Source organism: Alexandromys fortis, unplaced genomic scaffold (genome assembly GCF_014885135.2).
Source record: "Alexandromys fortis isolate MF-2015 unplaced genomic scaffold, M_Fortis_MF-2015_v1.1 scaffold_144, whole genome shotgun sequence".
NCBI classification, from domain to species: domain Eukaryota; kingdom Metazoa; phylum Chordata; class Mammalia; order Rodentia; family Cricetidae; genus Alexandromys; species Alexandromys fortis.
In genome coordinates this window covers 3460497-3475682 of record NW_026068021.1, presented here as the reverse complement: position 1 = coordinate 3475682, position 15186 = coordinate 3460497, and the positions used below count along the sequence as shown (strand labels likewise).

General features: G+C 47.0%; 1 long non-coding RNA gene across 4 annotated transcripts; it reads left to right on the top strand.

The window, feature by feature from the left end:
* The first annotated feature begins 970 nt into the window (after nucleotides 1-970).
* LOC126514375 (uncharacterized) lies at nucleotides 971-7716 on the top strand. Of its 4 annotated transcripts, XR_007595561.1 has the most exons (4): nucleotides 971-1199; nucleotides 4277-4866; nucleotides 6222-6312; nucleotides 6406-7716. It is a non-coding gene; the product is annotated as an uncharacterized lncRNA (long non-coding RNA). The 4 variants fall into 4 exon arrangements; XR_007595559.1 differs by having other exon boundaries at nucleotides 4277-4625; nucleotides 6222-7716; XR_007595560.1 differs by having other exon boundaries at nucleotides 6222-7716.
* Nucleotides 7717-15186: the final 7470 nt, after the last annotated feature.

The following is a 15186-nucleotide window of genomic DNA, read 5'->3' as shown; positions in this document are numbered from 1 at the left end:
GCTGGAGTGATGGCTCGGCAGTTAGGAGCACTTGCTGCTCTTGCAGAGGACTTGCATTTAATTCCCTAAACCCCTATGACAGCTTGGTCACCTGTAACTCTGGTTCCAGGGGATCCAGTGCCATCTTCTGACTATATAGGTGTCTGCTCAACTTTTTACATGGGTTCTGGGATTCCGTAAGCCTAAGGATCCTGCTGTCTCTGCCTCCTCAACCCTGCAATTGTATCCAGGATTTGCCTGCATTAGGCTTTTTTTTTTTTTTTTTTTTTTTTTTTACAGGATTCTGGAGGATGGGACTCAGGTCCTCATGCTTGCTTCACGCACTAAGTCATCTTCCAAGCCCGGGGTTGGAGAGATGACTCAATAGTTAAAACACTTACCCTGCAAATATGAGGACCTGAGTTCTTATGTCCAGAACCCATGGAAGTGCTGGCTGGGCAATTCTGCAATTCCAGCCTTCTAATGCAAAGACAGGGACTCCCCAGAGCAAACTCCCGAGGCAGTGACATGGGTGAACCCTAGGCTTGACTGAGAGACTTTGCCTCAATGGGTAAGGTGGAAGATGAACAAGGGTGATTTACCCATATCCACCTTAGCCTCCACATGCATGTGCAACAACATACATGCATACACACACACGCACATGCACACACATGCGCGCGTGCACACACACACCAAATAAAAAGAAGAAAGGAGAAGGGGAATGAGGGAGAGAATAAAAACCTCCTGCAGTTGCCGGTAGCTGAGCTAATCTGAGCCTCTTGTCGGCAAGAATCCCTCCCAGTCTCTCGGTGCAGCCAGACTCTCATACCGTCAACACTCAGATTGTCAGGAAAAGATTATAATTGCTTAATCGGGGAAGGACAAAGGGTAGAGATGAACGTCCCATCTGTCAATAGTAGCAGAAACGGGGATTAAAAATTAGCCGGTGGCTCAGCTGATATTTTTAGAACGCTGCCAGCGAGGGACGAGGATTCTAAAGGCAGGAAAGTGATCCGCGCGCAGCGTCGTTTGGGAAAGATCACGGTTAGCTTAGCGCCCTTTGTGGAGACACAATCGCCGGCAATGTGGGAGGATTTATCTGGAAAATTGCTTGGCAAGCAGGATTTGATCTTGGACAGTCAAGCCTAGATGACAACAGGAGACACACCGGTGAGCCGCTCTGGAGATTGCCAAAGATACTGTTTTTAAGACGGAAAGTGAGTGTGCTTTGTGTGATCTACATCTGTGAAGAATTAGGTAATGTGCCCTGTAGGGATTCGTTCTGAAGGTAAAGGGTGAGGTAGGATGGAAGAAGAATCAGAGAGATGCCTCATTCCCAGCACTGGGCGAGGTGGCATCCACCCAGAAGCCAAGCACTCAGGAGGCTGAAGTAGAGGGCTTGTGAGCCGGAGACCAGCCTGAGCTTCGTAGTGAGGCTCTATCTCAAGAATAAGACAAAGGTAGGGCCAAGAGATGTGGTCCCTTCAGTAAACCCTAGCACGCCCAAGACCCTGGGTTCCATCCCCAACACTTCAAAAGCCAGGAGCAGTCACGTGCACACGCCTGTAATCCCAGCACTCTGGAGGTGAAGGCCAGAGAGGCAGGAGTTTAAGGTCATTCTGCCACACAGCACTGTTTGAGACCAACCTGGGCTACCTCAGACCCAACTCACAAACAAACATACAAAAGCCCCAGACAAAAAGAGCAACAACAAACCCCAAAGCAGGAGGTGCTCAGCTGGGAAGGTGCTTGCCTTGTAAACCTGTCAGCCTAAATTCAATAGTCTATAATCCCTGGCTACAAAAAACAAAAAACAAAAAGGCTGATCTGGCGGTGGATGCCTGTAATGCCACGGTGGGTCCCTGGAGCTCATTGGCCAGCCGGTTGTAGCCGAATCAGTAAGCTGCAGACTCGGTGAGAAACCTGTCTCAGAAAGGTGGACAGTGCCCGAGAAAGGACACCAGAGGATGCGTGTACACATATGCATGCACTGTGACGCCCAGATCACAGAGTCCCGACCCCGAAACCAACTAGGAGACCAAGTCATGTATGTAAAAGCAAAGAGTTTTATTCTTAGATTTGCAAACTCAGACTCTCCGTGTGTGCAACGTATGGAGTGGTCGGAGCGTCCCGAGCTCAGTTAGGGTAGGGTTTTTATAGTAGCAAAGGTGTGTGTGGGGTGAGGGATTTCTAAGGTTCAGGACCCCTGATTGGCTAACATTTGTCCAGGGGTGTCCTGGTGAGTGTGCTGGCAAGCAATCCTATGTACACTGGTTGGAACGTTAGGAATTTCGTTTGGATGGTCTGTTCCTGGGTGGTGTCTGGGTGGTCTCAGTTTGTGGTTTTTCTTGGAACCAGGTACTGCATTATGGTAAACTATTGAGACTCAGGCCTCTGTTGAGTTTGTCATGGCTGGGTCCTACAGTACCCCCACCCCTACAAAACACACACACACATGCACACACACGCACACACATACGCGCACACACACGCACACTCTTACTAGCAGAAGGCCACAGCTTCTGCTGGCAGCCTAGATAGAGGACATGGAAGAAGGAAGCTTGCTCTCTGCCTGCTTCTCTTGCTCTCGCTAGCAAGTCCCTTCCTTCACTGGCATTAGGGCCGAGTTCTGGATTCTGGTGCATACTGAAGACCAGCTGACCAGCTGAGCCATCCAGCTTTATGGACTGAATAACTACTGGATTATTCTTAGACTTTCCATTGGCAGACAGCGATTGGTGGGCTAGCTGGACCACAGCTTGTAAGCCATTCTAATAAATCACACACACACACACACACACACACACACACACACACACACACACACACACATTCTATAAGTTTTGTTCTTCTAGAGGATCCTGACTAATACAACCCATGAGCCAAGTATCAGTACCCATTTCTTTTTCCCACTGCATACTATTCCTGTTTAGTGATACCATATTTTACTTATTCATTTATCTCTGGGTGGATTTTTGGATCATTTCCACTTTTTGATAATATGAAAATAATTTTATAAACCAATAAATATTTTCTATGTAGGGGGAGTTGAAATTTTGAGACAGGCTAGGCTGTCCTCAAACTCAGGATCTACTGAGTCAGCCTTGAGAGTGCCCAGGGATGCAGTGCTGTGGGCCACCACAACTATTCAATTAATATTTTTTTTAAAAAAATTATTTATTTATTATGTATACAATATTCTGTCTGTGTGTATGTCTGCAGGCCAGAAGAGGGCACCAAACCTCATTACAGATGGTTGTGAGCCACCATGTGGTTGCCAGGAATTGAACTCAGGACCTTTGGAAGAGCAGGCAATGCTCTTAACCGCTGAGCCATCTCTCCAGCCCCTCAATATTTTTTGGGTTTTTTTTTTTTTTGAGACAGGGTTTCTCTGTGGCTTTGGAGCCTGTCCTGGAATTAGCTCTGTAGACCAGGCTGGTCTCACAGAGATCCGCCTGCCTCTGCCTCCCGAGTGCTGGGATTAAAGGCATGCGCCACCATCGCCCGGCCATCAATTTTTTTTTTTTTTTTACTAAAATTAAAGGCAATGGTCAGAGTCTCTGGTGAAGTTGAGATCTGCCTCCTACTGCCCCAGAGAGTTTGTTTAGGATAGGAAATCAGTTTTCTACTGGGAAGACTCCAATGTTGCCAGGTCTGACTCAGAGCAACTTGAGGCTTCTGCAAACCAAAAGTTGACCAATCCAATCTCCCCAGTGTCTTCTGGGTGAACACTCTCTGTTAGGCCATAGTGCCCACACCCAGTGACTTGGAAATACCCCTACTGACCAGGAGAGAGGAAGGCACTGACCTGTTATCCAGCACTAAGGAGGTTGAGGCAGGAGGATTGCATGACTGAGGTTAGCGCAGACTACACAGAAGCACCTAGTCTCAATATAAAATAGGTACTGGAGAGATGGCTCAGTGGTTAACTGTCTGTAACTCCTATTACAGGGGATCTGACACTCTCTTCTGACCTCCACAGGCACACACGTGGTGCATACATGCAGGCGAAACACCCACATGCATAATTTTTTTTTTTGAGATAGGATTTTTCTGTGTAACTGCCCTGACTCTCCTAGAACTCACTCGGTAGGCCAGGCTGGCCTCGAACTCACAGAGATCAGCCTGCCTCTGCCTCCCGAGTTCGGCTGAGGTTAAAGGTCTGTACCACTAGCCAACCAGCAAAATAATTTTTTATTAAAGAAAATAAAATAAAAATCCAGAAATACTGTTGGTAGGTTGTTGAAGCTCGCTCTTCAGGATAAATCCTTAGGTCTAAACTGCTCATTTCCAGGGTTCCAGCCCCGACCATCCGTTGGTGAGGTTAGTTCTTTCTGCTTCTACTTTTGGTGCAAAACCTGCAGGGAAACTTCCAACCCATCTAGCGCCTGCCACCTAGTGGCCAGAGCCCGTCAGGACATGGGTTCAAATGGACAGCCTGGAGTCAAGCCCGCAGGAAAGCTGCTATCACTAGCTGCTATCCCTGGGCGACCAGAGCAAGGACTCGCCTTCCTCTGCAGGGGCCAGAGTCACCTTCCACCACGCTACTCCGGAGCTTTGCAACGGCGGACTTTGCCACGGCGTGGAGGAATCTCAACTGCGGAACACTTGTCGGAATGACTGCGGAGCTTTTGATGACCCCTGTATGTTCTCCCTTCCTCCAACTACCCACTTCCATTCCTTCCTTTCTCTTCAGTTCCCACCGTTTGAACTCCGCGCTCTGAGCTCTGGGTGTCAGTCTCTCCCCTTGGGCATACTCACAGATGGTTGCTGGGCAGCTGCCACGTGATTGGAAGCCAGCATTAGCCACTCAGCAGTCTCCTGGGAGCATGCTGCTTGGGAGGCTGGTCCTGGGCTGTCAGGGATGACACCTTTCCTACTCTGGTGAGCTTGCAATCCAGCCGTGGAGCAGCAGGTGATGGTTGTAAGACTCAGGAGCCATTAACTCACAGTGAACCCTTGTCTGCCTCAATTTCTCTGCCAGGAACCTGAGATAATAGACCCCTGCATGCGACACAGTGTTGTTTATGGGAAGCCCCTTGGTGTGTGTGTGTGTGTGTGTGTGTGTGTGTGTTATGTGTGTACATTAATAGCTCCATTCAGTGGCTTTACATAGCAGGTCTGGTGGACTTAACCCAGGCCTCTGCCATCCCTAAGCCCCGCCCAGCAAACCTGCAGAAGAATGGATGCCTGGTTGGTGGCCTGCCTGTAAGTTGGGTGGAAGGGGTAGAGACCATTCAGTGGGCAGAGGCAGCAGGAGCCTCAGTTACAGATGAGAAGGATTTGAAGTAAGAGCTCTTCCTGGTGGCATAGGCTTTCATCCCAGCTCTTTGCCAAGCTGAGCTGAAGCACTGAAAGGAGCACAGAAAGTTCAAGGCTGGACTGGAATACAGAGGGAGGTTCAATGCCAGCCTGGGTAACTCAGTGAAACACGGTCTCGAAAAGTAAAAAAGAGCCAGGTGGTGATGGTGTGCACCTTTAAACCCAGTACTCAGGAGGCAAATGCAGGTGGAGCAGAGGGAGTTCCAGGATAGCCAGAGCTAGAGAGAGAGAGAGAGAGAGAGAGAGAGAGAGAGAGAGAGAGAGAGAGAGAGAGAGAGAGAGAGAGAGAGACCCTGTCTCAATATACAAACAAACAAAAAACAAAACAAAACAAAAAACCCCAAAACAAACACACAAAGGCTCTGGCTTGGGGTATAACTCATCAAGGGAAAGTGTACTTAGAAGCCCCCTGCCTAGAATCCCCCAGTGAGGGGCTGGGGTGTGACTCAGTGGTAGAGGCCCTGCCTAGAATCCCCCAGTGAGGGGCTGGGGTGTGGCTCAGTGGTAGAGCACCTGCCTAGAATCCCCCAGTGAGGGGCTGGGGTGTGACCCAATGATACAGCGCTCTTCTAGCATGCTTGAGAATCTGTGTGTGTACCTCAGGCACCTGCTCCTGCCACAGCTCCCTCCCGTCTCTATCCCTTGCACTTGAAGATGTCTAAGGAAAACATTTTTTTCCAGATACTCTTATCAGTTAGAGAAAGGGTGAGACCCAATGTCCCAGGCATCTTCTTTGCCCCCTGGCAAAAGAGTTCTCTGACTCTTTACTTTAGCGACTGAATTTGTAAGTGAGAATCGACCTCCCAAATTAAGTCTCTAATTCCCAAGTAAGCCGAGCAGCTATTTTTCTTGCAAATCTTGTGTGAACATAATTTAATAGAAGGAACAAGCTAATAAAATAAGCCCATATATTACAGCCTTGGCACAATAAAGAAAACAGACGATGGAAGAGACGAATGGGCAGTGCCTTTCAGCCCAGGGAGAAAGAAAAGAACACAGAAATAAGATGTAAGTTCCACCCTTTGTGTAAATAACTTTAAAGAGAAACAATAAAGATGGCGTCCACAGCTTTTAATGTATTGGGGGATTATTTAATTGCAGGTTAATAAGACGTGGTAACGCTTCAAAGAAGCTTTGCCTACTTGAGTCGAACTTCTTTATTACCGTTGTGGTGGTGGCTGTTGTTTTACCTTGAGACTAGATTTCCCTAAGTTTCCAGGGCTGACCTTAAACTCCTAATCTTCTGACCTCAATCAAAGAGCTGAGACTACAAAGAAGCGCCTCTGTGCATGGCTTTGAGGTCACCCCTCCCTTCCTCTCTACCCCTCTTCTTTTGGGCCTCAGACTCATAGATATTCACCTGCTTCTGCATCCCTAGTGCTGGGATTAAAGCATCTGGCTGGTTTTAACTTTTATATTGTTTTTATTTATTTTGTTTGGTTTTTATGAGACAGGGTCTCTGTATGAAGGCCACGTTGGCCTTGAACTCACACAGACCCACCTGCCTCTTCCTCCCAAGTGTTGAGATTAAAGGCATGCACCACCATTCTGGGCTATTTTATTTATTAGGATTGTGTCTGCTTTGTGTGTATGGTGTGGGGTGGGGAAGGATGGGGCAGCCTGGTGTGCATTGGAGGTCAGAAGACACCTTCATGCGGGTTCAAGGGCTCAAACTCAAGTTGTTAGGCTGTCTCATCAAGTTACCCACTGATCTGTTTCCCTGACCCCTCCTCTGGTGTTTTTTGAAACAGGATCTCTGTGGTGGTTTGAATAAGAATGGCCTAGCTGGTGTTTTATTACAGACCTTTAATGCGGGCACTGGGGAGGCAGAGGCAGGTGGATTTCTGTAGGGTTGAAGCCAGTCTAGTGTTCAGAGTGAGTTTCAGGACAGTCAGGGCTGTTACACAGAAAAACCCTGTCTTGGAAAAACAACAGCAGCAGCAGCAGCAACAACAACAACAAAACTGGCCCCCATTGGCTCATGTATTTGGATGCTCGGTCATTAGAGAGTGGTGCTGCTTGACAGGGAGTAGGTGTGGGCTTGTTAGAGGAAGTGTGCCACTGGGGAGGGGCTTTGTGGTTTCAAATGCTCAAGCCAGGGCCAGAGTCTGTCTCTTCTGGCTGCTGGCTAATCCAGATGCAGAACTCTCAGCTGCCTCTCTAGCACCCTGTCTGTCTTCATGCTTCCTGCCATGACAATAGCAGACTAAGCCAGCCCCGGTTCAATGTTTTCCATATAAGAGTTGCCATGGTCATGGTGTCTCTTCACTGCATTAGAAACCCTAACTAAGACAGCCTTATTATGTACCCCAGGCTGGCCTGAAACTCAAGGCAAACCTTCATTATACTAGGGTTACAGGCATGAGCCACAGCACCTAGCTTCTGCCTGCCTTCCTCCCTCCCTTCCTTTTCCCTCCCTCCTTTCCTTCTGTCCTTTCTTTCTTTTTTCTTTTTTCTTTTCTCTTTCTTTCTTTCTTTCTTTTTTTTTTTTTTTTTTTTTTTGAGACAGGGTTTCTCTGTGTAGTCCTGGCTCTCCTGTAACTCACTCTGTAAATCAGGCTGGCTTCCAACTCAGAGATCCATCTGCCTCTGCCTCCTGAGTGCTGGAATTAAAGGCATGGACCTCCCACTACCTTCATGTTTTAAGAAAGATACAGGGCTGGAGAGATGGCTCAGTGATTAAGAGCCACTGGCTGCTCTTCCAGAGGTCCTGAGTTCAATTCCCAGCAACCACATGGTGGCTCACAACCACCTGTACTGAGATCTGGCGCCCTCCTCTGGTGTGCATACATGCAGGCAGAATGTTGTATACATAATAAATAAATAAATTAAAAAAGAAAGATACAATATTAATTCCAGCATTTGAGATGTAGAGACAGGCAGATCTCTGTGAGTTCGAGGTCAGCCTGGTCTATATAGTGACTTCCAGGTCAGCCAGGTTACACTGTGAAAACGTATCTTAAGAAAAAAAAAAGAGCTGTAGAGATGGCTCTGGGGTTAAGAGCACTGGCTGCTCTTCCAAAGGTCCTGAGTTCAATTCCCAGCAACCACCTTGCTGCGGGACAGTTCTATACTCTCAATTATATTTTAAATAAATGCTGATTGGCCAGTAGCCAGGCAGGAAGTATAGGAGGGAAAACCAGAAAGGAAGTAGAGGTGGGGCAATGAGAATAGGAGTATTCTGGTAAGAACGAAGCTCTTTCCATAGTCCTGTCCAGACACCAAAGAAGCAGAATGTGACCTGCCCCGTTGAAAAAGGTACCGAGCCATATGGCTAGCATAGATAAGAATAATGGGTTAATATAAGTTATAAGAGCTGATACAAAGCCTGAGCTAATGGGCCAATCAGTTTATAAATTATGTAGACCTCTGTGTGATTTTCTTTGGGATTTACCAGCTGTGGAAACTGGGCAGGACAGAAACCCCAACAAGCAGGCCCTCATGTTACACTACCTGGTGGCTCATAACCATCTATAATGAGGTCTGGTGCCTTCTCTTGACCTTCAGGCATACATGTAGGCAGAACACTGTATACATAATAAATAAATAAGTCTTAAAAAGAAAAACCCAGCTGGGCGGTGGTGGCGCACGCCTTTAATTCCAGCACTCGGGAGGCAGAGGCAGGTGGATCTCTGTGAGTTTGAGATTAGCCGGAGCTCCACATAGAAATCCTGTCTCAAACAGCAACAATAACAACCAAAACCAAAGAACCCACAATAAAACAACAACAATAGCAAACCCACACGATACCAAATATAATGTTGAATTTGTCAGATTCTGGAGCTGCCCATGAATTTATTTGTGAGTGTGCCAAGGACTCCAGAAGAGTAGATTGCTCGTCAGCTAAAAGTGGGTCATAACTCTTTAAAACTCCCCTCTTGGCTGGGCATCGTGGTATACACACTTGACATTCCAACTCCAGGGAAGCAGAAGCAGGAGGGTGAACAGTTTATGCCCAGCCTGGGAAGCCCTAGTAAGTTCTAGGTCTGCTTGAGTTGCATAGTGAGTTCAGATCCAGCCTGGGCTGCAAAGTGATTTAGAAGCCAGCCTGGAGTAGATAGTGTGCTTCAACCCAGCTTAGACTACAAAGTGAGACCCTGCCTCAACAAACCAGAATAAATCAGTGAACAAAATAAACTGCTGTCTTCTCTGAAAGTCCCAGGAGGTGGAATACTGTTTAGCAATAAGAAGACACAGAGTTTTCATACACAAGCGGGATGAGTCTCGTGAGGGTTGCATGGAGTGGAAAGAAGCCAATCCCAGGAGGCTCACACACCACGAGGCCCTGCTTATGTAATGGCCTTGCAATGAGAAAATTGCAGACACACAGGACAGACTGGGGTTTGGGGGCCGCAGCAAGGAGGGGGGACAACGGGGGCCCTGGCTATGTGCGTTGGGGTCCTCATGGTGGTGGTGCCCATGTCTCGTGGAACTGGGGATACAGATATGAATACAGACACACTCGGAAAAACAGCAATGCTAGTGAGTTGGGAACTACAGCAGAGAGAGCCTTGGGGGCTGGGCCATGGCTGTCGTGCTTTGAGACATTGCTGTTTGACCCAGCTGGGAGCTCTCTGTTGAAACTGTGAGTTTATAATTCTCTGCAATAAAGAGTCTCCTCTTAATTTTGAGATGGGGCTTTGCTGTATAATAGCCCAGACTGACGTCAAACTTTCAGCCCTCCCGCGTCGGCCTTCTGGGTGCTGGGGGATGGCAGACCTGCACCACCGTGGCTGCCTGCTTCTGTCTAAACTCTGACCTCCACGGCTCCACTTGTAAACTTCATGCAGGAAGAAAATGATGTCCTATTTTGATTTTTGAGTGCAATTTCTGTGAGTGCCTTTCACAGACTGTTCGGGGAAGCTCTTTGAGCCTGGTGTCTGGACGTAGCCTCTGGTGGCGGACTCTGCCACATCCCAGTTGTATGCCCTGGAAACTTCCAGATCCTCCTTTGCCAAGATGGACCAGAGTCAGGACAACTGTCTCTGAGGCTGCTGTCCAGTGTCTGAGCTGTGCTGAAGTCGTAGTGCAAAAATACTGATTGGAAAGAGTGGTGGGCTTGGTCCTGGCGCAGCATCGCTGAAGTCTGGGTTGGCTGGCTCTCTCTCTCTCTCTCTCTCTCTCTCTCTCTCTCTCTCTCTCTCTCTCTCTCTCTCTCTCTCTCTCTCTCTCTCTCTCTTTTTCTCCTCAACATCCCAGCCTCATAGAACCTGTGCATGAGCTCTTCAGAGCTGGGTGCCATAGGGTGGCACTGTTTCCTAGCCATAAGCCTCAGCTTTGCAGAGTGGCACCCGGTGCCCACCAACACTCAGAAAACTATTGCTGGAACATTCCGGAGTTTTCGGGGAAGGTACCCTGTTGCTATGGTTTTAACCGGCTGGAGAAAAGGCCGCTGAGAGCCTCTTGCCGACTCGGTTTCTTGGATATGTGTTTTAGAAATGGGGGATGGGGATTTGAGAAACCAAACTGAATCCCTAGGGTCCTCCAAAGAGTCAGGCATCCCTGGTGGCCACTGCACCTGTCTGTGCAGAAGGTGGTGGGCGTGGTCACACGGCTAGGCACGGTCCCAGTTGTGCAGAAGGGGGTTAGAGCTCTCTTAGCGCCCTGAGGTTCAGGCAAGATAAGACTGTGGTTTATTAATTCGTGGAGAGAGCAAATTAGCTTGGAAAGAGTTTTGTTTTTCTTTCAATATTACACACACTTCTACAAAGAGATATAATCATAATAAACCTGGACTTTTTCTTTTCTCCTCTTCTTCCTCTTCTCTCTACCCCACCCCCTTTCTCCAGTACTAGGGGATCAAACCCAGGGCCTACCACATGCTAGACAAGCCCTCTACCACTGACCCATATCTCCTGCCCTGATTAATAAACTGTTTATGCCGGGTGGTGGTAGTCTATGCCCTTAATCCCAGAATTTGGGAGGTAGACGTAAGCAGATCTCTGTGAGTTCAAGGTCAGTTTGGTCTACAGAGTGAGTTCTAATATAGCCAGGGCTACACACAGAGAAACACTGTCAAAAAAAAAAAAAAAAAAGAAAGAAAGAAAAAGAAAGAAAGAAAGAAAGAAAGAAAGAAAGAAAGAAAGAAATTTTATTATATCATTAAACTGATGTCTGAGCTTCTCATGATGGCAAACTCCAATTCATTTGGGAGGCTGAGGCAGAAGGCTAGAGAGTTCTGATCCAGTCAGGTCTACCTACTGAATGAAACATTGTCTCAAAAATTAAAAAAAAAATTATCAGTTGTGGTGGTACCTGACATCCATGTAGTCAAGAGGCAAAGCTAGACAGAAGTCTGTGAATCTGAAGCCAGACTGGTCTACACAGCAGTACATAGTGAGATCTTGCAGTAATACTAACACTACTACGACTAATAATAATTTTTAATAAATCAGTGGACTGAGGTGCTTGAAGCACAAGTTGGAATCCCCAAGTTCAGCTCTCCAGCGCCCAGATGGTGGCAGCTGAGCATGGCAGTACACACCTATAACCCCAGAGCTGGGTGGCAGAGACAGGAGGATCCCTGGTACTTGCTGGCCAGTTGGTGGAGCTAATGGGTGAACTCTAGCTTCCAGGAGAGACTCTGTGTCTTCTTTTGCAATTACAGTTTAAACTGCAATTTTCAACTGTGGTTGCTTTACAATTCAACTTCACAATTTCAGTTACTTTGTTACTTTTACCATCCAAAACACCATGGTCAAGGCATGTGTGTTGTAGGAGAAAGGGTTTAATGGGGCTTACAGTTTTAGAGGCAGGTTCCCAACCATCAGGACTGAGAGCGGCAACAGGAAGGCAGGCCATGGTGTGTGGGCAGTAGCTGAGAGATTATATCCCGATTCACAAACAGGGAGCACAGAGAGCTAACTGGAATTGTCATGGACTTTTGAAACCTCAAAGCCCACTGACACACCTCTTCCCACAAGAAGTTCCACACCTCCTAATCCTTCCCAAACAGTTCCACCAATTGCAGAGCAAGTATTCAAATATGTGAACCTATGAGGGACATCTCCAAAAATAAAGTGTATGGGCCTGGAGAGATGACTCAGAGGTTAACAATGCTTGCTCTTGCAGAGAACCTGTGTTCGGTTCCCAATCCAGCATCCATGTGCCAGCTAACAATTGTCTTTAATTCCAGCTCCAGGGGATCTGACACCTCTTCTGACTGTTGCGTGCATGTGGTATACATATGTGTACACAGACACATATAAAATAGAACATTTTTTTTCCAGACAGGCTTTCAGCCCTGGCTGTCCTGGAGCTTACTCTGTAGACCAGGCTGATCTTGAACTCCCAGAGATCCACCTGCTTCTGCCTCCTGAATGCTGGGATTAAAGGCAAGCATGACCACCTTCTGGCAAAAATACAATAAATTTGAAAATTAGAATAGAAAAAAGAAAAGAAAAATAAGGTGGAAAGTGATCAAAGAAGACACTCAAGGTCAACTCTGCCTCCAAAGGTGGATGCACAGGAGAGTGAACGCACACGCACACGCACACACACACACACACACACACTCACACACAACTACAGTTTGGGGGACTCAATCATTTCTGCTTCTCACAAAGCTGCACCACACAGGTCACACGGCCATGTCCCAGCCACACTTGCCTCCCGATTTCAGAGCAAAAGCCTCTTTTCTGTTGCGCTTGAACTCCGCGTGAATCATCTGAGGCTCCCCCTCTCTGTTATGAACCACGACACCCTACTTCGAGTTAAGTGGCTATTTTTATTCTGTCTATCCCTAAAGCACCAAACTGCCAGTGATCAGAACCACTGTCCCATTCCTCCAGTCAATCAATAGTCATTAAATTAACCATTAAACCAGCGATCGCGAAATCAATGGAAGAGAGATACAGCAGAGAGCATCCACGGGCGAGGCTGCATGCTGATTATCTAGAAGAAACAGTTGCAATGCAAGCTCCTTTCCGGGGAGGTTATAGAGAGATGTGTGTGGACACCGCCATCCGAGCTTTCAGGAGGAGTCTGAGTGTGAGGCCAGCCTGGGTTAGAGTAACCACTGCGAGTTAATACAGTTCCTCGTGTTGTGGTGACCCCCGACCATCAAATGACTTTCGTCACTACCTCGCGACTATAATTTTGCTATTGTTGTAAACTGTAATACAAGTGTCTGTGTTTCCGATGGTCTTAGGTGACCCGTAAAGGTCGTGACCCATAGGTTGAGAACTGCCGCTCTATCTTAAATGAACAATAATCAAAAAGATAGAGGGAGGGCTGGAGAGATGGTTCAGTGGTCAAGAGCACTGACTGCTCTTCCAGAGCATCGAGGTTTAGTTCCCAGCATCCACAAGATGATTTTCAACTGTCCATAACACTCCAGTCCCAAGACACAAGGAGCAGACGCTATTCACAAACACACATGCAGACAAACAACCATACGCATAAAATAAGTAATATTCTAAAAAGAGAGGGAGCCTTTATAAATAGTTAATTTTTTCCCCTCTACTCTTAGATTTTGAGTCAATTTAGGTAAAGCTAAAGTCTAACTGGCCGAACCTTGTACAGGCACAAACACACCCTTTGGGTCTTACGCAGCCCAAGCTGACCTTGAACTCACTGGCACAGTAGAGGGTGACTTTGGATTTCTGATCCCCCTTGCCTCCACACCACACCCTGTTCATGTGGTGCTGGGGGTTGGAATGCAGGGCCTCAACAAGCTGCATGAACTTTGCCAACAGAGCCGCAGCCCCAGCCCTGGACACGACTTTCGACAGCGTCAGAACCTGATTAGAGAAAGGACTTCTCACCCAACCCAGCGCCATAGCCAGGGTGATGAAAGGCTAGGAGAAGCCTGGTAATGAGGGTGGATTAGAGTCGTCCATAAATATTTATAGGGGAATTGCAACTCCCACCTTCCCTACTCGTAATACACAGGACATCTGCCACCAGGCCAAAATGCAGACTCACCAAACACGGTTATTTTATACGAACTAATGTCGTACTTTCATGTATTTTTTTATTTCACTTAGTTTTACATTGTAGTTTTGCATTTTTAAATTATGTACGTGCACGTTGTGTGTGCATGGAAGCATGAGCCATGCCAAATGTGGAGGTCAGAGGACAACTTGCAGGAGTCGGCTCTCTCCTTCCGCCATGCGAGTCCTAGCGACTGAACTCAGGCCATACGGCTTCGTGGCAGGTGCCTTTACTGCTATCTCTCAGGTCCCTGCTATATTTATTTATTTATTATAGAATTTCTCTGTTTATTTTTTCTTTAAAGATTTGTCATACTTTTATTTTATCTTGTGTCTATAGGTCTTTTGTCTGTATGTCTGTACACTGCAGGAATGCCTGGTGTTTGTGGGGCCAGAAGACTGTATCAGATCCCCTGAACTGGAGTTACAGAAAGTTGTTAGCTGCCAAATAGATTCTGGAACTCAAAATGGGTCCTCATCAAATGGAAGAGGAACAAGTACTCATAACCACTGGGCCGTCTCTCTAGCCCATGTATTCTTTGAAGAGGTTTTTTTTTCATGATTTTATATGTATGGGTGTTTATACGTATATGTGCACTGCATGTGTGTGCCTGGTGCCGGTGGAAGGCTGAAGAGGGTCCCTTGGGACGGGAGTTAAACCACCGCGACATCTCTCCAGCCCGCATTCTATATTCTTTGAAGTACTGCTACTTTTTGTTGTTGTTTCCTTGTTTTTGTTATTTATTTATTTATTTATTTATTTATTTATTTATTTATTTAGACAGGGGTTCTCTGTGTAGTTCTGGCTGTCTGTCCTGGAACTCTCTCAGTAGACAGGGCTGGCCTTGAACTCACAGAGACCTGCTGCCTCTGCCTCCCAAACCCTGGGATTAAAGACATTCCTTCTTTTTTTTTTTTCTTTTATTTATTTATTTATTTATTTATTTAA